Source organism: Pristiophorus japonicus, chromosome 12 (assembly GCF_044704955.1).
Source record: "Pristiophorus japonicus isolate sPriJap1 chromosome 12, sPriJap1.hap1, whole genome shotgun sequence".
Lineage (NCBI taxonomy): Eukaryota > Metazoa > Chordata > Chondrichthyes > Pristiophoridae > Pristiophorus > Pristiophorus japonicus.
Genome location: NC_091988.1, coordinates 151,348,236 through 151,369,304, shown reverse-complemented (window position 1 = coordinate 151,369,304; position 21,069 = coordinate 151,348,236).

The window sequence follows — 21,069 nt, the reverse complement described above, 5'->3', positions numbered from 1 at the left end:
CCAAAAATCCAAGGCCTCTTGATGCCACCCATGTAGCCCTCAAGGTACCTAATAACAATCCGGTGACATATATAATTTGCAAAGGATTTCATTCAGTCAACATCCAGGTGATCTCAGACCATCACAATAGAATAATGCAGGTGAGTGCAAGATAATAACCTCTATACCCGAGCTGGAGATTAATGTTCTGTATAAATATTAAATACATCAGCTTGTTTTAAGCACTGTGTGTCGAATATTTGATTTCTCCATAATAGAGGAGTCTAATTAATGTTCCCTTCCCTTCCATTTTGGGTCTTTTCTTATTCTAGATTATTTCACCTCACGTGCTTCATCTTTCACCACATCAAATCCCAAGCTTGTTTCGTTTGAGTATACAGCTTGTGGGTTGGAGAGGCGAGAGTCCGGGTCGGAGGCCTATAAAGGCCGCGAGAGGCAGCGGGAGTTCGTTGGTGAGGCCCAGCCGGTGCAGCTGCAGGGAGAAGGCAAAAAAGAAGTAGAAAGAAACCGAAAGGTGACGTCACAGCCAAGGGGTAAGTGATTGGCTGGTGATTGGTAAGTAGCTTTTTGTTCTCTTTTCTTTATCAGTAAGTAACCTTTAGCATTGTTGTTGCCAAATTAAGTCAATCTAGGGGTTAAGTCATGACAGGACAGCTCAGACACGTGTTATGCTCCTCCTGTACTATGTGGGAACTCGGGGACACTTCCGGTGTCCCTGCCGACTACGTGTGCGGGAAATGTATCCACCTGCAGATCCTGACGGACCGCATTGCGGCACTGGAGCTGTGGATGGATTCACTCTGGAGCATCCACGATGCTGAGAATGACGTGAATAGTACGTTTAGTGAGTTGGTCTTACCTCAGGTAAAGGGTACACAGCCAGATAGGGATTGGATGACCAAAAGGAAGAGCAGTGCAAGTAAGGTAGTGCAGGGGTCCCCTGCGGTCATCCCCCTGCAAAACAGATACACCACTGTTGAGGGGGATGACTCATCAGGGGAGAGCAGCAGGTGCCAAGTTCATGGCACCATGGCTGGCTCTGCTGCACAGGAGGGCAGGAAAAAGAGTGGGAGAGCTAGAGTGATAGGGGATTCGATTGTAAGGGGAACAGATAGGCGTTTCTGTGGCTGCAACCGAGACTCCAGGATGGATGGACCCTCCCTGGTGCAAGGGTCAAGGATGTCTCGGAGCGGGTGCAGGACATTCTGAAAAGGGAGGGTGAACAGCCAGTTGTCGTGGTGCACATAGGCACCAACGATATAGGTAAAAAAAATGGGATGAGGTCCTACGAGATGAATTTAGGGAGCTAGGAGCTAAATTAAAAAGTAGGACCTCAAAAGTAGTAATCTCAGGATTGCTACCAGTGCCACGTGCTAGTCAGAGTAGGAATCACAGGATAGTTCAGATGAATACGTGGCTTGAGGAGTGGTGCAGAAGGGAGGGTTTCAAATTCCTAGGGCATTGGAACCGGTTCTGGGGGAGGTGGGACCAGTACAAATCGGACGGTATGCACCTGGGCAGGACCGGAGGACCGGAACCAATGTCCTAGGGGGAGTGTTTACTAATGCTGTTGGGGTGGAGTTAAACTAATATGGCAGGGGGATGGGAACCTATGCAGGGAGGCAGAGGGAAATAAAAGGGAGACAGAGGCAAAAGATAGAAAGGCGAATAGTAAAAGTGGAGGGCAGGGAATCCCAAGACAAAAAACAAAAAGGGCCACATTACAGCAAAATTCTAAAGGGGCAAGGTGTGTTAAAAAGACAAGCCTGAAGGCTCTGTGCCTTAATTAGAGGAATATTCAGAATAAGGTGGACGAATTAACTGCGCAGATAGCAGTTAATGGATATGATGTAATTGGCATCACAGAGACATGGTTCCAGGGTGACCAAGGCTGGGAACTCAACATCCAGGGGTATTCAACATTTAGGAAGGATAGACCGAGAGGAAAAGGAGACGGGGTGGCATTGCTGGTTAAAGAGGAAATTAATGCAATAGTAAGGAAGGACATTGGCTTGGATGATGTGGAATCGGTGTGGGTGGAGCTACTGAATACCAAAGGGCAGAAAACGCTATTGGGAGTTGTGTACAGGCCACCAAACAGTATTAGTGTGGTTGGGGACAGCATCAAACAAGAAATAAGGGATGTGTGCAATAAAGGTACAGCAGTTATCATGGGCGACTTTAATCTACATATAGATTGGGCTAACCAAACTGGTAGCAATGCAGTAGAGGAGGATTTCCTGGAGTGCATTAGGGATGGTTTTCTTGACCAATATGTCGAGGAACCAACTAGAGAGCTGGCCATCCTAGACTGGGTGATGTGTAATGAGGAAGAGTGAACATAACATGGTAGAATTCTTTATTAAGATGGAGAGTGACACAGTTAAATCAGAAACTAGAGTCCTAAACTTAAGGAAAGTTAACTTTGACGGCATGAGGCATGAATTGGCTAGAATAGACTGGCAAATGATACTTAAAGGGTTGACAGTGGATAGGCAATGGCAAACATTTATAAATCACATGGATGAACTTCAACAGTTGTACATCCTTGTCTGGAGTAAAAATAAAATAGGGAAAGTGGCTCAACCGTGGCTAACAAGGGAAATTAAGGATAGTGTTAATCCAAGGAAGAGGCATATAAATTGGCCAGAAAAAGCAGCAAACCTGAGGACTGGGAGAAATTTAGAATTCAGCAGAGGAGGACAAAGGGTTTAATTAAGAGGGGGGAAATAGAGTATGAGAGGAAGCTTGCAGGGAACATAAAAACTGACTGCAAAAGCTTCTATAGATATGTGAAGAGAAAAAGATTAGTGAAGACAAACATAGGTCCCTTGCAGTAGGACTCAGGTGAATTAATCATGGGGAACAAAGAAATGGCAGACCAATTGAATAAATACTTTGGTTCTGTCTTCACGAAGGAAGTCACAAATGACCTTCCGGATGTATTAGGAGACCGAGGGTCTAGTGAGAAGGAGGAACTGAAGAATATCCTTATTAAGCGGGAAATTGTGTTGGGGAAATTGATGGGATTGAAGGCCAACAAATCCCCGGGGCCTGATTGTCTGCATCCCAGAGTACTTAAGGAGTTGGCCCTAGAAATAGTGGATGCATTGGTGATCATTTTCCAACAGTCTATCGACTCTGGATCAGTTCCTATGGACTGGAGGGTAGCTAATGTAACACCACTTTGAAAAAAGGTGGGAGAGAGAAAAAGGGAAATTATAGACCAGTTAGCCTGACATCAGTAGTGGAGAAAATGTTGGAATTAATTATTAAAGATGAAATAGCAGCGCATTTGGAAAACAGTGACAGGATCGGTCCAAGTCAGCATGGATTTGTGAAAGGGAAATCATGCTTGACAAATCTTCTGGAATTTTTTGAGGATGTAACTAGTAGAGTGGACAAGTGAGAACCAGTGGATGTCGTGTATTTAGACTTTCAAAAGGCTTTTGACAAGTTCCCTTATAAGAGATTGGTGTGCAAAATCAAAGCACATGGTATTCGGGGTAATGTACTGGAGTGGATAGAGAATTGGTTGGCAGACAGGAAGCAGAGAGTCAGGATAAACGGGTCCTTTCGGAATGGGAGGCAGTAACTAGTGGAGTGCCACAGGGCTCAGTGCTTTACAATGTACATTGACGATTTGGATGAAGGAATTGATTGTCATATCTCCAAGTTTGCAGATGACACTAAACTGGGTGGCGGTGTGAGCTGTGAGAGGATGCTAAGAGGCTGCAGGGTGATTTGGACAGGTTAGGTGTGTGGGCAAATGCATGGCAGATGCAGTATAATGTGGATAAATGTGAGGTTATCCACTTTGGTGGCAAAAACATGAAGGAAGAATAATATCTGAATGGTGGCAGATTAGGAAAGGGGGAGGTGCAACAAGACCTGGATGTCATGGTTCATCAGTCATTGAAAGTTGGCATGCAGGTACAGCAGGCGGTGAAGAAGGCAAATGGCATGTTGGCCTTCATAGCTAGGGGATTTGAGTATAGAAGCAGGGAGATCTTACTGCATTTGTACAGGGCCTTGGTGAGGCCTCATCTGGAATATTGTGTTCAGTTTTGGTCTCCTAATCTGAGGAAGGACGTTCTTGCTATTGAGGGAGTGCAGCGAAGGTTCACCAGACTGATTCCAGGGATGGCTGGACTGACATATGAGGAGAGACTGAATCAACTGGGCCTTTATTCACTGGAGTTTAGAAGGATGAGAGGGGATCTCATAGAAACATTTAAGATTCTGACGGGACTGGACAGGTTAGATGTGTGAAGAATATTCCCGATGTTGGGGAAGTCCAGAACCAGGGGACATAGTCTTAGGATAAGGGGTAGGCCATTTAGGACTGAGATGAGGAGAAACTTCTTCACTCAGAGAGTTGTTAACCTGTGGAATTCCCTGCCGCAGTGAGTCGTTGATGCCAGTTCATTGGATATATTCAAGAGGGAGTTAGATATGGCCCTTACGGCTAAAGGGATCAAGGGGTATGGAGAGAAAGCGGGAAAGGGGTACTGAGGTGAATGATCAGCCATGATCATATTGAATGGTAGTGCAGGCTCGAAGGGTCGAATGGCCTACTCCTGCATCTAATTTCTATGTTTCTATGTTTCTATACCCAGCAACAGCTGTAATGTTTTTATTTTGCAACAGTTCACAATGTTAGTTTAAACATATCTGAGATAATGGGGCAGAGTCGCCAGCCTGGGGAGACACAATTTCCCAATTATATACGCCAGGCATACGCTCCAAGCACCAAAGCAGAAAATGTCTCTATTGTGACCATCTGTGGTCACTGTGCTTAGAAAAAGTGTCGAAGCAATAGGAAGGATTAAGAAGAGGATAACAAAAATGATGTATGTTTTAGATCACTGAACTATGAAGGAAGTCATAGCTATAATGAAGGGGAAAAGCCTGAGTGATGCAGTGAGTTAATACACAATCTCTTCATCAATAGGGCCTGGGAATGAATCCAACCCAGACAATTGGAATGAAAGTTCCACTCTGTGACAGAAAAAACAGTCACATACATGCACGCCAACCTACGCACAACATGAGGAAAGCAGGACTGAAGCATGTTGCATATATGTGCAGACTGAACATAGAAACATAGAAACATAGAAAATAAGAGCAGTAGTAGACCATTCGGCCCTTCGAATCTGCAATGCCATTCAATATGATCATGGCTGATCCTCTATCTCAACACCATATTCCCACTTTTTCCCCATACCCCTTGATGTCTTTTAGTTTCTAGAAATCTATCTATCTCCCTCTTAAATATATTCAGTGACTTGGCCTCCACAGCCTTCTGTGGTAGAGAATTCCACAGGTTCACCACCCTCTGAGTGAAAAATGTTCTCCTCATCTCGCTCCTAAATTTCCTCCGCCGTATCCTGAGACTGTGACCCCTTGTTCTCGACTTCCCAGCCAGGGGAAATGTCCTCCCCACATCCAGTCTATCCAACCCAGTCAGAATTTTATACCTTTCAATGAGATCCCCTCTCATTCTTCTAAACTCTAGTGAATACAGGCCTAGTCGACCCAATCTCTCCTTATACGACAGTCCTGCCATCCCAGGAATCAGTCTGGTGAACCTTCGCTGCACTCCCTCTATGGCAAGTATATCCTTTCTTCGGTAAGGAGACCAAAACTGCACACAATACTCCAGGTGCGGTCTCAGCAAGGCCCTGTATAACTGTAGTAAGACATCCTTGCTCCTATACTCAAATCCTCTTGCAATGAAGGCCAACATACCATTTGCCTTCCTAACTGCTTGCTGCACCTGCATGTTTGCTTTCAATGACTGGTGTACAAGGACACCCAGGTCCCTCTGTACATCAACACTTCCTAAGCCATCACCATTTAAATAATACTTTGTTCTTATGTTTTTCCTACCAAAGTGGATAATTTCACATTTATCCACATTATACTGCATCTGCCATGTTTTTGCCCACTCACTCACTCTATCTAAATCGCTTTGCAGCATCTTTGCATCCTTCTCACAACTCACAATCCCACCTAGTTTTGTGTTGTCAGCAAACTTGGAAATATTACATTTGGTTCCCTCATCCAAATCATTTATATATATTGTGAATAGTTGGGGCCCAAGTACTGATCCCTGTGGTACCCCATTAGTCACTGCCCGCCACCCTGAAAAAGACCTGTTTATTCCTAATCTCTGTTTCCTGTCAGTTTTCAATCCATGCCAATACATTACCCCCAATTCTATGTGCTTTAATTTTGCACTCTAACTTTTTATGTGGGACTTTATCAAAGGCCTTCTGCAAATCCAAATATACCAAATCCACTAATGACACTAATGGTCAATTTTACCTCTTGGGTTTTGTTACATTAATATATTTTGATCCTGAATTAGCTAAAAGTAAAATACCAAATATATACTGTTTCCCTCTCTCTAACTAACTGCCTACTCCTCCCCTACCATGGTGATGACAAAAAATATTGGCCAGAAATTGTGGTCGGAGGCTTCCCCCAGGTGGATGTCTCCAACTGCAAACATTTCTACGAAAGTACCTGGTGATCCCAGAGGTTGAGAGACTTGCAGTCCTGGGCCTATACGTGAAGGCCTTTGTAGGGGCACACATATCCCAGGAGCATATGGGCTTTGTACGCATCAATGGGATGACGTGTGCCGGCCCAACCTATCAGAGTAGGGGGTTCCCCAGCTCACATAAGTATTAATGGGGATCCCCTAAAACACAAACACTGAAAATAACTTTTTTTTAAAATATCACTTATTTCAACTTGATAAAAATGGAGTTTAATTAATTTTTTTTTAATTTCGAAAAATAAATGTACATATTTTAATGGGTCTAAAAATAAACTTACCTTATTTTACAGGATTTGAAATGTTTAATTTTTTTTTAGTGTATTTTTCTGCACTTTAAAAATCTTACACTGATAAAAGCAGGCCTTATGCTTGCTTTCATCAGGCATAAGAATTTGAAGGACATTCGCTGGGCAGGAGTTGGGCAAATAGCCCAACTCTCCGCCCGCGGAGGCCCTTTAATTTCGGATGCGATGGATCTGTCAAAAGAATTTTTGGCAGATCACAAGTGCCGAGTTTTGGTGCATGCACTTCGCATATGTAAACCCGGAACTTGCGGGGACCCGGTGTACAGGTGTGCACCTCGTGGAGAGCGTAATTTCAGGCCCACAATTTTGCCACGGCAAGATTTTTTAATTTTTTGTTTTATTTGAACAAAGATAAATTCTTAGTGAAATAATAGGTCGGTTGGAAAGGAAATTATTAAGGAAATGTATTTATTTCTCATATCATCCCACTTTTACGGGCTCAATTTTCCCTCAATTTTTTGGCATATTGCCACTGGTCTCAACTACTCCAAAAAAATAAGTACCAAGTTCCCACGTTCTATTTTTTGAAATTGGCGCCGCGCAGCCTGTCCTATAGCTTCGGGGGGGTGGAGCCTAATGTCTGCATCGAAAAAAACGATGCACCCCTTTCTGCGCATGCATGAACAAAAAGGAAGTTTTTCACGTGATTGCTATGGGCGCGCATGCCCAGTACAGCTCCCGGTCTGCATTCGGCCATTTTTAAAGAGCCAGTTATGCGTGAGAACTTTAATTCTCATTGGAAAAATCAGAGCTGTAATACAACGTGCAACGCGGCTCAAGGACTAAGAATTTCTTACAGGATGAAGTGGAGGCACTAGTTACTGTAATTGAGGTCAGATGGCACGAGCTGGCCACCAGCAGAGGCCACGTGAATGTTTCACCAAAAGAAATGAAGAAACACTGGAACCAACTTGCAGAAGATTATTGTGCAATGGTGACTACTCCAAAGTCTGGAGGCCAGTGCAAAAAGAAGTGGCAGGACCTTGGTCAAGTAGTTAGTGTAAGGAATATTTTCATTTAGTCAGTGGAATTGCAATTGTAAATGTGACCACCTGTATATGTCCCACCCAGCAGAAATGCACCCTCTTTAAAATGTTATATTTTCATCTTTGCAGAGGAGGGTGGCACATAACAAACGGGAAAGAACTCGAACAGCAGGAGGCCTGGCAAATCTGCACCTACTGACACCCTTGGAAGAGAGGTTCGCTGCTTTGATGGGTCCTGCCTAGAAAAAAGCAACCACCACTGCACAAGCTGGGCCCACACTCGAGGGAGCGATCATTCCTGCAAATTCCACAGTCTGGCTTTGCTAAATGTTAAGTACTGCGCAGGCTAGCCATGCTTCGGTTCATGGGGATGTCTCCGTCAGCTACACTTCGGTTGATGCAATATGCTATCATTCATCATGGTGCTTCAAATCAGGCTGCTGCCTGCGCTGTGTGAGCCTACTCATGCCACCCACCTTGCCCCCTCCTCTGCTGCTAACCATTTGTCTGTTATGTTATATTTTGCAGACTTGAGGCCAACCCTGACGATGCAGTAGAAGATTCAGAAGAGGACAAGCCTGAAGAGGAGAACATCTTCCAATCCCATCTTCCAGACAAAGAACATGGGGGGAGGGGGATGAGGAGGGGATGGATGAAGCCCCCACTATTATACACACTTGGAGTAGGTGCCGCCCATTGAAGTGCCAGCCCCTTTCCTGAGTGGTACTCGTGTTGGTGAGACATCCATGGTTTCCCACAGTCCAAGGCTGGGTATCCCAGTGAGGTGCAGTGAGGCATGCCCAAGGGCCCACCGTCCAAGGCTGCGGGTCCCAGTGGGATGTAATGAGCCTCATCCAGGGTAAGGAGGGGAAGGAGAGCCGAGGTGCAGGATCTAACAGATGTAGTTCGATTGATGGCAATGAGTGCAGAGAGCATTGAACTTACGTGATCACTCCTGGACACCATCATTGGGGTGGGTGATGAGGTATCGGGACTGTCGGGAGAAATAACAACACTCTCATGAGAAATGGGAACACTGTCCCGGAACATGAGGGAGGGAATATGTCAGGCAGCAGATACAATGTTGGTGCACGTGAGGGAGGGAATGTTGCAGGTAGCTGATGCGCTGTCAGTGAACATGAGATAGGGAATGTTGCAGGTAGTTGAGACACTGTTGCTCAACATGAGGGAGGGCATGTCACAAGTAGCTGAGACACTGTCGGCGAACATGAGGGAGAGAATGTTGCAGGTAGTTGACACACTGTCAGGGCACATGAGGGAGGGAAATTTCGGAGTTAGCTGCGGAACATGCCCGGACCCCGTGCCAAATGACAGAATCCACTGCCACTCCCACTCCAATCCCCACACCAGCCTCTGAAGAGGACCAAGCCAGGCCTTCCACATTACCGGCTGCCACCCCACCAACCCCCTCCCCCGCCCCCCCCACCCCCAGCCCCATGCCCCCATCAAGAAGTGCGCATTACCTGAGATGTTCGAAAGAATAAACTTGATACCAACCTGAGAATCACTGCACCACCGCCTACGGGCAGGGGCGGGCAGTCTTAGAATAAGGTGGAGGAGAGATGGGTGCAGCCTTTCTTTGCTGCTGTTGTTGTTGTTATTGTTGTTCTCATTATTGTTGTTACTGTTGTAACTGTTGTTCTCAAATGAAAAATTTTTTGTAAGGTATGTGAATTTACAAGTTTAAAAGTTTGCAAGTACTCTTAATGTTTTTAAGTAATCTTAAGGTTTGTAAGTGAAGTTAAAGTTTGTAAGTGATCTTAACTGAAAACTTTAAAGTTTAATACAAGAATATTTTTATTAAAGTTAAGTTAAGTACAAACAAATGTTTTGTAAACTTTTGAATAAAATATAATTTAAATTATAACTGAATCATTTCTATTATTTGTTCCATTAGTAACACAAAATTTTGAAGTAAAGAAAAATCATTTCCATTATTTGTTCCATTAACACAACACAACATTATGCAACAGGTCTAAACAGTAAACATGGTCCATTTGGAATAGTTGCCACTGAGTCTTCAGGCGGCAAAGCATTCACGGATGAGCTGCTGCCACAAGGCTTGAGCAATCGTTAAAGGAGCATGACGGCCTGCTCTCCTCTGCCGTCGTGCTCCGGGTTCAGGTAGTTGCATGGCTTCCTCATCCTCGTCCTCCTCCTCCTCCTCCTCCTCGCCATCTGCATCTTCCTCCTCCTCATCAGCCACTCTCACCTCAGGTGGGTCTTCTACTATCAGCTGCTGCTGCCTTATGATGGCTAAGTTATGCAGCATGCAGCACACAACAGTGAACTGAGCGACAAACTCAGGGGAGTATTGCAACTAATCTCCAGAATGCTCCAGGCATCCGAAACGATGTTTCAATAGGCCAATGGTCCTCTCTATTATGCTGCACGTCGCAATATGCAACATGTTGCATTCCCGGCCAGCTTCCGTCTGGGTTACGCATATGGGTTGCAAGAAGTTCAAAACGGCAAGCTACTTTGTTGTCTCTCTCCCCAATGTCAACGCCTTAGTATGAACCACACCCAGGTCTGAGCATAGGCTTGCTTAGTTCGGGAAGCAGCCCTCCCTCCCCACCCCCACCCACCCACCCCCCGCCCCGGGCTTCATTTGATGCTGCTTGCTGCATAGTGGCATAATGTAAGGGTTCTCATCCCTTCAGTTTGGCTTCCACACCCCCACCCCCACCCCGGGCTTCTTTTCAAGCCGAGCCCCGAGCCCCTGTGTCCGGGCGAGGGACCGATTCTGCCGGTCGGTGCTCGGACCGTCGACCCCGGTTTGGAGACGTTCGGTGGTGATGTGCCACTTTTTTTTAAAAATCCAAACTTGAAGAATTGCATGGAACTTCCATTTTCTGCATTTTCAGTTGGAAAAATGTAAGCTTGGTGATGCATATTTATGTGTTCTTGACTCCCTCCAAAACTTCGCCTAAAAATAATGGTGTCTTTCTGCGCCGATTCTTTGATATGCGTTGGTTTATCTTTAGTGCCCAGAAGGTTTTTTGGGAGTGGTCACATACGCCGTCCTCGGAGAATTGTAAGTTGGCCAAACTTGCATAATTGTGAAAAACTGGAGCAGACATCAGGTTACGCCCTTTATGGCGCAAAAAAAAAAACAACCTAAAAAAATCGTAACTAACTGAGTTACGCTGGCGCACAATCTTTGGGAAACTTGGATTTTTAAATTTAGGCCAAAAAAAGCGCCGTGTGCCAAAAAAACGCCGCAAATCACTGGGGAAAATTGAGCCCAATATATTAAACTAAAAGTGGACCAAAATATCTGCAAGAATACTTTTAATTCTAAACCATAATTTGAACACAAATTAGAAACCATTCTCCAAATCCTGCCATGTGAGGCCAAAGAAGTAGTCCTCAATGATAAAGTTACAGAGCAGGGCGGAAGTGACAGCTTCTTGACTTCATCTCTCAATGTGACACAGCTGAATTGAATCGGATGTTCGTCTTCAGTGGGGTTCTGTGCAAATCTCTTTGATCGCATGCCCAGTTCTTTGCAAACTTAAAAGACTGCCCAGTGACTTGGACTTTTAGAATTGAAAACTTACATATAAATAAAACCAAACACAGACCTGCTTCCTGCAGTGTGCTGGAATGCACTCTGTCTAGTTTCAATGCTTAGATGGTTAGTGATTCTATGCACAACATTTTAAATTTACTGTTAGATTGATTTTATTTGTGGTAAAATATTACCGAATACTATCGACATGCATACACGAGTGAATAAAAACACTCAAGAATACTAATACATTTTCTGTTCCTTAAAAGTCTTAACAAATAGGTATGTACAGTCCCAGTCCAATTTGTCTCATTCGCCAGCACTGATTCCCTCACCTTGATCACAAAAATGAGAAGTTAATAAGGTGAATGTACTGAACCAAGATAGGTGAGCCAGAGGTCATAATGATAAGCTGAAGAAGCCAAACACAGAACTTAATTTAAGGAATAACTTCAAGTGACACACATTTTACAATGATATAGAGTGCCACCTAGTGCAGTCAATACTCAGTCAACTGAAACGGAGAAAAGGCAATGGCTTTATTTCCTGATTCAGAAGGGACTGAAGGGATATTACTTGGGAGTCAGAAAAAAATGAGCAATGATCTGATAAGATCTAGCAAAGGAAGCTGGAATGGGTTTAGTGGATTGTATCATTCCTCCAGTCTTGTGGTCATATGATGGCCAGGAGAGAAGTTACTGGCAACACAGTTGATATACAACCCTTTTTCATCCTGCTCTTAGACTGGTTCCCCTGTGTACCAGAAGCTTCATCTACATAACAACAACCACTGCATTCCAAAAAGTAATTAGTTGTGTGAAGCGATTTGAGATGTTTAACATGATGAGGTGCCGTATAATTACAAGTATTATTATTGCTGTGGAAATTGACAGAGCAGCTATTGGAAGAATAAATTCATCCTCAGTGTGACAACTGTGAATTATACACAGAAGAAAGACAGACAGTTTACCCATCATAGTTCAGTCAAGTTCACATCCTATAACCCAAGAGTGCACAAATAGCAGCCTAATCCGATTCTGGGCTTCCAATGTTGCGCTCTCAATGCAACTATGTGTTTTGGCATGCTGTAGGCAAGGCCATTTGGTTTCATTTTTTTCAGAAAAACAGAACAAATTGCAGGAATGTGATCCGCAAAGCATAACAATTCCATGTAATCAAAGCAGTATTTAACTTATGCAATCACCATCTGTCAGTGGCCCTGGTCATAAATCTCCATTCAGGTCTGTTTTATAGAGTTGTCAGGTGTTTCTGAGGCTAGAGATAAGAGAAGGGTCACACATGAGCTTTTTTAAGGACTTAATGAGATTTTTTTCAAACAGTTCATCAGCATTTTCTAGTTTTCTAGGGTGCCCTCATGAGTATGTGAACCTGCCTTGCATCCCTTCCTCAATCCTTTTCTTTATCTTTCAAATAATCCAAAAAGAGGGAATGCGCGCACATCCATTTCCAGAATTTTACCTATAGTAAGGAGACATCTTCCTGTCAAACGTCCTGGAGAGAAACATTCAAAAAAAGGCTAGAATAATGAACAACTGCAAAATTCAGCTTTCACAAATCCAAAGATAAAGAGGAATAAATTGGACCTTGTTACACCCGGTTTATGGGCATGCAGTGAACACAACAAGGCCTGAAAAACATTCAACCCATAATTGGGTTGGTCCATTTTTCAGACGTTCAAGGTGCCTGATTAAAACAGGCTTTAGGTGCCTTGCATATGCTAATAAGGGGCCTAACGCCTGTATTAGGACCCGTCTAGGAATTTGAGCTGCTTTGAGAGGAGCTTGTGGGGAGCCACCTCGTCTCAGAATTTCTGAATGTGGATGTGGCCTAGTCAGCGGCCACTATCAAAATGGTAAGTATAATTTTTTTTTTAATTTGATGTGGAGCCAGGAGGAGCAGGAGCTTATCTGAGGGCAAATGCTGGCAAAGCAGGCAGCCCGAAATTCACTTCTTCAGTCACATTGAGCAGATGCTAGCAGCTTGCCATGATTATTTAAATAAGACCAATTTCAAGCAATCCTCAGGCCTCCATTTTCAGGCACAGGGATCGTGCCCATTTGCCGCTTGAAAACTGGCTGAAACGAATTTCTAGGACAAAATCTACTTTCATATATGTTGGAATTTAAAAAAAACAGACAGTCTCCCTTTCAAACGCTGATTTCCTGTGAGCCCACAAGTCTGCCACTCATTGCCCGTCTTATATGGGAGAGCTGAAGGCACATAGCATTATAGCAGGAAATAATGGGAATGCACAGCCACATATTACTTTAATTGATTATCCCGGGATGGCGGGACTGACCTATCAAGAAAGACTGGATCAACTGGGCTTGTATTCACTGGAGTTCAGAAGAATGAGAGGGGACCTCATAGAAACGTTTAAAATTCTGACGGGTTTAGACAGGTTAGATGCAGGAAGAATGTTCCCAATGTTGGGGAAGTCCAGAACCAGGGGTCACAGTCTGAGGATAAGGGGTAAGCCATTTAGGACCGAGATGAGGAGAAACTTCTTCACCCAGAGAGTGGTGAACCTGTGGAATTCTCTACCACAGAAAGTAGTTGAGGCCAATTCACTAAATATATTCAAAAGGGAGTTAGATGAAGTCCTTACTACTTGGGGGATCAAGGGTTATGGCGAGAAAGCAGGAAGGGGGTACTGAAGTTTCATGTTCAGCCATGAACTCATTGAATGGCGGTGCAGGCTAGAAGGGCTGAATGGCCTGCTCCTGCACCTATTTTCTATGTTTCTATGTTTCTATCATGTTAAAATGAAGTTCTCACCTGTTTTGGGAAATTATACATGGAGAAGGAGGGCAGAGATCAGGCAAATGCATCTCCGCCTGATTATCTGAGCCCCAAGAGTCTCGCTTTAAAACAACACTATCAAACATGGCAATCGAGACATTTATCCTGGAATGCCCATCTCCACCAACCGCCAGACCAGTAGGTGGAATCCCTGGCTTCGTTAATTTTCAACTTATTGCTAAAATGACCCAAAACAAGAATTTTACTCCATGGATTTCTTTGAGTGAGACCACTTGTTTTGTGCCAATTAGCAACACATTTTGGATAATTTTGTAATGTGGACTGGGATCTGGATTGAGAGTATCTTTATAAATTCAATTCCTGTACATCAATCAGAAAGAGAAGACTTTCATCCCATCAGTCTCGCCTGGCTTCAAGCTCAATATAGCACTTGTTTCACTCAATTGCAACCTTCAGTAAGAGAGTACTTTCCTCAGTCACTGCTGGAGCAGTGTCAAACTTCGGTATCTAAAGGTAAAGGATAGGGTTTTAAAGGTTATCACTTCTGCATAGGCCAGTTGTTCCAGCAGCTTGGTAGCTGAGAACTCAATAATAAATCATTATTATTAAATGTCTGTGCTTCCTAACTGCACTATACAGTGCCATAAAAAGCACTGCAGTGCTGTAAGTTCCTCAAATATTAAATAGATCAAAGGTTGTCAGATGGTAGTATTTTTCACTTAGCTCCATGTCCATTAATGGCACAGAGCAGCGCAAATCTCATTCTCAGTCTGTAAGCATTCAAAAAGGATGGGATGATAACGAACAATGGCAATTATTACTCATTTTATAGTCTTCATATTTTTACTGCATATTTTTGATAACAGGTAAAAAATAATCTACGTTTCTAAAATGCCTAATGAGTGTTCATTTTCCCCAAGCAACATTGTTACATTTTGGGGGTTTTAGGAATGCCTTTGCTCTGAACATTTTAATAACAGTCTACGTGAGCTGGCCTACAATTCAGCAATTCTACCTTTTCTAAATATTATTGTGGAAGTGATGCATACCAAAGGGATAAATAATAACCCCACTTGCAGTAATTTGCTTACTGTATTTAACATAATTACCAAATTCTCTCTGAAATGGTAGATATTACTACACAGGCCAGACTTTTATAAACTAAAGCAGCTAAAGTAAAAGAAATAGTAACATAAAGCACTAGTTCTGCATACACTAAAAGTACAACATATATTTAAACATATACATTCAGATGAAAAGGTCAAGAATGGATCAATTTCACATTTTAAGAATTTGTTTGATTTGTTTGAAGAGCTTGTTTTGTAGTCTTGCAAACCCTCATGCAATTTGTGCCTTAAACAGACGATGAATCTGAGCACCTTGTTCTGATCAAACATCAGTTTTTGAAAGAATCCCATGCTGGGGCCAGCTTTGCTCTTTTTCATGCCCCATAAGTGTTTGGTCCTAGGCCACTAGACAGAGGAAATTAGAGTAAGAACATAGAAATAGGAGCATGAGTAGGCCATTCGGACCCTCGAGTCTGCTCTGCCATTCATGGCTGATCTTCGACCTCAACTCCACTTTCCCGCCCAATCCCCATTTTCCTGATTCCCATAGTGTCCAAAAATCTATCGACCTCAGTCTTGAATATAGTCAAGAAGGTAGCCTTGAGGAAGAGTTCATAGAGTGTAATCGGGATGGTTCCTTAGTACAATACATTGTGGAACCAACCAAGGAGCAGATTATTTTAGATCTGGTAATGCGTAATGAGACTGGATGAGACTCATAGTACAGGATCCTCTTGGGAAGAGTGATAATAGCATAGTAGAATTTCAAATTCAGTTTGAGGCTGAGACTGTTATGACTCAAACTAGTCTCCTAAAGTTAAATAAAGGCAATTACAAAGATATGAAGGCAGAGTTGGCTAATGCGGACTGGGAAAATAGATTAAAAGGTAAGACAGTCGATAAGCAGTGGCAAACATTTAAGGAAATATTTCATTACTCTCAACAAAGATATATTCCAGTGAGAAAGAGAAGAATGAACCATGCATGGCTAACTAAGGAAGTAAATGATGGCCAAATTGAAAACGAAGGCACACAATGTTGTGAAGATTAGTGGAAGGCCAGAGGATTGGGAAATTTTTAGAAATCAGCAAAGGACGACTAAAAGAATAATAGAGAGAAGATGGATTATAAGAGTAAACTAGCACGAAATATAAAAAAAGACCGTAAGAGCTTCTACAAGTATATAAAAAGAAAGAGAGTAGCTATAGTAAACTTTGATTCCTTAGAGGATGAGAGGACTGGGGATTTAATAATGGGAAACAGGGAAATGGAAGAAAATTTGAACACATATTTTGTATCGGTCTTCATGGTAAAAGACACTAAAAGTATCCCAATAATTGATAATCAAGTGGCTATAGGGAGGGGGGAACTAATGGGACTAAAGGTGGACTCAATCCTTTGGACCTAATGGCCTACATCCTAGGGTCTTAAAAGAAGTGGCTGCAGAGATAGTGGATGCATTGGTTGTAATCTACCAAAATTCCCTGGATTCTGGAGAGGTCCCAGCAAATTGGAAAATCGCAAATGTAATGCTCCTATTTAAGAAAGCAGGGAGACAGAATGCAGGAAACTATAGACCAGTTAGCCTAACATCTGTCATTCGGAAAATGCTGGAGTCCATTATTAAGGAAGTCATTTAGAAAATCAAAATACAGTCAAGCATGGTTTTATGAAAGGGAAATCATTTTTGACAAATTTGTTGGAGTTCTTTGAGGATGTAATGAGCAGGCTGGATAAAGGGGAACCAGTAGATGTTGTGTATTTTAATTTCCAGAAGGCATTTGAGAAGTTTCCACGTAATAGGTTAGTGCACAAGATAAGAACTCACGGGGTTTTAATATAAGAACATAGAACATAAGAAATAAGAGCAGGAGTAGGCCATACAGCCCCTCGAGCCTGCTCCGTCATTCAATAAGATCATGGCTAATCTGATCATGGACTCAGCTCCACTTCCCCGCCTGCTCCCCATAACTCCTTATCCCCTTATCGTTTAAGAAACTGTCTATTCTATCTTAAATTTATTCAATGTCCCAGCTTCCACAGCTCTCTGAGGCAGCGAATTCCACAGATTTACAACCCTCTGAGAGAAGAGATTTCTCCTCATCTCTGTATTAACTGGGTGGCCCCTTATTCTAAAATCATGTCCTCTAGTTCTAGTCTCCCCCATCAGTGGAAACACCCTCTCTGCATCCACCTTGTCAAGCCCCTTCATAATCTTATACGTTTTGATAAGATCACCTCTCATTCTTCTGAATTCCAATGAGTAGAGACCCAACCTACTCAACCTATCCTCATAAGTCAACCCCCTCATCCCTGGAATCAACCTCGTGAACCTTCTCTGAACTGCCTCCAAAGCAAGTATATCCTTTCATAAATATGGAAGCCAAAACTGCACGCAGTATTCCAGGTGTGGCCTCACCAATATCTTATATAGCTGTAGCAAGACTTCCCTGCTTCTATACTCCAACCCCTTTGCAATAAAGGCCTTCCTGATCACTTGCTGTAACTGCATACTATCCTTTTGTGTTTCATGCACAAGTACCCCCAGGTCCCGCTGTACTGCGGTACTTTGTAATCTTTCTCCATTTAAATAAAACTTGCTCTTTGATTTTTTTTCTGTCAAAATGCATGACCTCACACTTTCCAACGTTATGCTCCATCTGCCAAATTTTTGCCCACTCACTTGCCTCTCTATGTCCTTTTGCTGATTTTTTGTGTCCTCCTCACATATTGCTTTTCCTCCCATCTTTGTATCGTCAGCAAACTTGGCTACGTTACACTCAGTCCCTTCTTCCAATATTCCGACAGTGGATAGTCTAGGGGCTATAGGGGGGGAGGAACTTAACATAATCACAATCACTAAGGAAGTGGTACTCAGTAAGGTAATGGGACTAAAGGCAGATAAATCCCCTGGACCTGATGGCTTGCCTCCTAGGGTCTTAAGAGAAGTAGTGGCAGAGATTGTCGATGCATTGGTTGTAATTTACCAAAATTCCCTGGATTCTGGGGAGGTCCCTGCAGATTGGAAAACTGCAAATGTAACGCCCCTATTTAAAAAAGAAGGCAGACAAAAAACAGGAAACTATAGACCAGTTAGCCTAACATCTGTGGTTGGGAAAATGTTGAAGTCCATTATTAAAGAAGCAGTAGCAGGACATTTGGAAAGACAAAATTCGGTCAGGCAGAGTCAGCATGGATTTATGGAGGGGAAGTCATGTTTGACAAATTTGCTGGAATTCTTTGAGGATGTACTGAACAGGGTGGATAAAGGGGAACCAGTGGATGTGGTGTATTTGGACTTCCAGAAGGCATTTGACAAAAAGTGCAATATGAAAGGTTACTGCACAAGATAAAAGTTCACGAGATTGTGGATAATATATTAGCATGGATAGAGGATTGGCTAACTAACAGAGAACAGAGAGTCGGGATAAATGGTTCATTCTCTGGTTGGCAACCAGTAACTAGTGGGGTGCCGCAGGGATCAGTGCTGGGATCTCAACTATTTACAATCTATATTAATGACTTGGAAAAAGGAACTGAGTGTAACATAGCCAAGTTTGCTGATGATACAAAGGTGGGAGGAAAAGCAATGAGTGAGGAGGACACAAAAAACTGAGGGTTGTGAATCTGTGGAATTCGCTGCCTCAGGGAGCTGTGGAAGATGGGACATTGAATAAATTTAAGACAGAAATAGACAGTTTCTTAATCGATAAGGGGATAAGGGGTTATGGGGAGCAGGCAGGGAAGTGGAGCTTGAGTCCATGATCAGATCAGCCATGATCTTATTGAATGGCGGAGCAGGCTCGAGGAGCCTTATAGCCTACTCGTGTTCCTATTTCTTATGTTCTTATGTTCTTAAACCCATGGTTACTTTAGCTAATCTCTTCTTTCTTATATACTTGTAGAAACTCTTACAGTCTGTTTTTATATTTCTTGCTAGTTTACTATCATTCTATTTTTTCCATCTTTATCAATTTTTTGGTCATCCTTTGCTAATTTCTGAAACCTTCCCAATCCTCAGGATTATTAGTCTTTTTGGCAACATTGTTATCCTCTTCTTTTAAGTGAACCATTACTCCTGGTCTTATCCTCATTGAACGTGATGCATCACTTCTGGAGTGTCCCCCAACATTTGTGGGAGTGACAGCAAATTGCTCCCCGTGTCATTTTCCACCCAAAATGAAGATCCCCTTAAGAAAATGGCTATTTCAGGCTTGCTGCATTCCTTCCCCTGAGCTGGGAAATTGCCCATGTATAGAATGATTTTCTCAGCAGTTGAAGGCCAGATCATGCAAATAAACTGAACCCAGAGATTGATCTCAGTTCAGCTGCACTCCAGTCAGGCAAAGTAGAAACACATACCATGCAACTCATGCTGGAGCAAGGGAGAGAGGAAATCAGCCCATTATTTCAAACCCCAAGAATAACCCATTGGTGTAAAGACCAACACATCTGTCAATTCTTTGATGCAGAGGTTCCCAGACAACCTCATCAATACTTCATCCTTATAACTAATTAGCAACAAAACTAATTAATTTTTTTGATTCAAGGCAAAATCCGAACTTATTATAAATGAAACAAATATTTCAAGGACTGCAATAAAAATTAAAAGTCATATAAAGTTAAGAATATAGAAATTACAGGGAAAATAAATGATAATTGCCATTGTCAACAATCCTTTCAATTTTCTTTTGGAAGTACTGGAATAGGGGTAGGAGAGAAGGCAAGGCAGATCAAGAACTACTAGTTAGGAGATGCCAAGGTTGGATTTTAAAAACCTGCGGATTGCAAAAAAAACAGAATATTGAGAAAGCTACAGATTCCCACAATTTTGGGTTGTCCACCAGGTGAAAAAGAGTAAGTTGGAGCATGGGCCGATAGAAAGAATTTTCAGTTAAACACAATTAAGCATGTGTAGAGGGATGAGAAAGCATGTAGGATGCATACTTGGAACTTAGAAGTAATGAGAGAGAAAAATCACCATTGTAGTTTGAACAAGATATAGAGAGAAAAAAGAACAAGAGGTCGGAGATTAAAGGAAAGAGAACAACCATACATCAGAATTAAAACAATGTGTTGTGCGTGCAGGAGTGTCATAAGGTTGTCCTTATTTATTTGTACAATATGATAAGTGAGTGTAACTAAATTACTTGACAGGAAGACGTCATCGCCAAGCCTGAATTGCTCCTCACCTGATGTCTACTGATAAACATTTTCCAACAGAGCTACTTGGTATGATGAAATGGGAGCCATGGTTGGTTTTTCTCTTCTCTATTCCATGGTCTAATGATAGCACCTCTACTGTTCCAGCTGTAATCAGAAAACTCAACAAAGACTGGCTATTAAATCTAGAACCATTCAGGTTGGTGTAACTCAGTATCACACTGGATGGTGCATTTACCCATGAGCCATAGGCAGAATAATAGCCTTATTTAAAATATTAAACAGGAAGCATTTGCTCTTAGAAATAAGTTTTGCGAGATAGAAAATGATTGGGAATGGCTGCCTGGCCTTAGCAGTTAGAATGATTGGTGATTGAGTTCTGGAAAATATCTGAGATCATTTCTCGTCGTGTGCCTGCTCCCGTCACCAGTGTGATAATCACACCAGTGGATAATTTACTTTCCATAAATAGTAGGCTCCTGGTGTGTATTGTCTGTATGTTAATAAAAGCAGAAATCCAAACCTATTTGTTTAGCAATCAACAGTATGCAATCACAAAGGATAATCCTGCACATAATTCTGGAGCAAATGTGGCTGCTTTGTTTTATTTTCACCTTTAAGTACCACTGGTTGCAATCTTTGGCCAAGTCAGTCGAATGCA